The following is a 2,039-nucleotide window of genomic DNA, read 5'->3' on the forward strand; positions in this document are numbered from 1 at the left end:
TCTTCTGTTGTGGGTCTCTCTCCTAGAGAGTCAGCCTCGTGAGAAGAGGGGCTACATCTCATTCACCCCATTACTCCTGCTCAGGGATGGCCCACCCACAGGAAGTGCTCACTGTGTCGTGAGAAGAGATGAGATCAAGGCAATGAAGGCCGGAGCTGGAATAGTCACAGGGACCGTCTATTCCCGAATCTGGCCACCCTTCGGCCCTTCAGGGGCTGAATACAGCACACAGTCTTCACACCCCTGTGCCTTTTATATGCTATTCCCTCTCCTTGGAATACCAACCGTGACAAGTGGTAAGTGAAATTAGATGGGCAAAATGTTGACAATGGTTGAAGCTGGGCAATGAGAATAGAGGGGCTCATTATGCTGGTCTCTCTATAGCTTTTGTATGCTTGAGAGTTCCCATAAAATAGGTTTCAAAACACTATTTATGGAGCACACACTGCGTGCCAGACCCTTTGCTAGCAGACACTGGGGATGCAGTGGTGAAGCAGCTAGACAGATGATAGACATAGGAAGAAACAGCCTCTCCTCTCACTGGAAAGCTCCCCACTGCCCCTTGCCCTATGCATGTTAACCCCCCCAGGGTGATGGTATATGGAGAATGGGGTCTTTGAAGTGTAATTAGGTTTAGATGAGGTCATGCCAGTGTGGCCCTCATGACGGGATTAGTGTCCGTATAAGAGGAGACACCAGAGGGGCACTTGGTTGGCTCAGTTGGTAGAGCATGCGACTTTTGATCTCAGGGTCGTGAGTTCAAGCCCCACATTGGGCATACTTACACACAGCTTACTTAGAAAAAAAAAATACAGGGGTGCCCGGGTGGCTCAGTCGGTTAAGCGTCTGACTTTGGCTCAGGTCATGATCTCACGGTTCATGAGTTCCAGCCCCATGTTGGGCTCTGTGCTGACAGCTGAGAGCCTGGAGCCTGCTTCGGATTCTCTGCCTCCTTCTCTCTCTGCCCCTCCCCTGCTCACACTCTTTCTCTCTCTCTCTCAAAAATAAGTAAACATTAAAAAAATACAGGGACGCCTGTGTGGTTCAGTTGGTTGAGCATCCCACTTTTGATTTCGACTCAGGTCATGATCTCACTCTTTGTGAGTTTGAGCCCTGTGTCAGGTTTTGTGCCGACAGCGAGGATCCTGCTTGGGATTCTCTCTCTTCCTGTCTCTCTGCCCATCCCTGGCTCCCGCATGCTCTTTCTCTCAAAATAAATTAAAAATAAATAAATTAATTAATTAATTAATTCATTAAAAAATACAAAATAAAAACTCGACTATGCATGACAGTTTTAAAAAAAGAAAACAGAAGAGACACCAGAGAGCTCCCTCTCTCTTGCCGTCATGTAAGGACACTGGGAGAAGGCTGCAAGCCAGGACTAGAGCCGTCACCAGAACCTAACCATGATGGCACCCTGATCTCCAATTTCCAGCCTCCAAGAACTGTGAGAACATTTCTGTTGTTAAAGCCAGCCCGTCTATGGTATTCTGTAATGGCAACCCTAGCTGACTGTTACTTCCTTTGGGGTAACAACTGCCCCTGCCACCTAAGTGCGAGGGGTATAGTTCATCACCGTTGGCTTCAGAGCTGCTGAAGGCGTGAGATCCATGGGAAAGGCTCCAGATTTAGGGGTCTGGGGGTGAAGATGTATGAGCTCCTTTAGAGCTTTGTATGTATCTACCAAAATTGAACAGATGCGTTCTCTGATCCAGCACTTCCGTTCCTGGGTATATGCCCAACCGAGATGCAAACATACATTTACCCAAAGGCATAAATGGTCACCGCAGCGTTCTTTGTACTAACCCGAAGCTGGAAACTGCCCAAGTGCCTGCCACTGACAGGGAACAGAGAAATAGATGGTGTATTCAGACAGTGGAATAGTGTACAACAACGAGAATGAATGAACAAGCTATTGATACAACAGGGCTGAACCTCATAATGTTGAGCGGGGGGAAAAAATAAAAAAACCACAAGTCCATACTGTATGATTCCACTTATAAGAAGTTCAAAAACCGGCAAAATGAATCCATGGTATT

At 47.2% G+C, this 2,039-nt stretch overlaps 1 non-coding gene across 1 annotated transcript; it reads left to right on the plus strand.

Annotated features, from left to right (window-relative positions):
* Positions 1-705: 705 nt before the first annotated feature.
* Positions 706-778, plus strand: TRNAK-UUU (transfer RNA lysine (anticodon UUU)). Its single transcript has one exon. It is a non-coding gene; the product is annotated as a tRNA-Lys (tRNA).
* Positions 779-2,039: the final 1,261 nt, after the last annotated feature.

The sequence above is a fragment of the Lynx rufus genome, unplaced genomic scaffold, assembly GCF_022079265.1.
Source record: "Lynx rufus isolate CCGP_SWC_20201006 ecotype Redwood Valley unplaced genomic scaffold, mLynRuf1.p SCAF_14, whole genome shotgun sequence".
Taxonomy (NCBI): domain Eukaryota; kingdom Metazoa; phylum Chordata; class Mammalia; order Carnivora; family Felidae; genus Lynx; species Lynx rufus.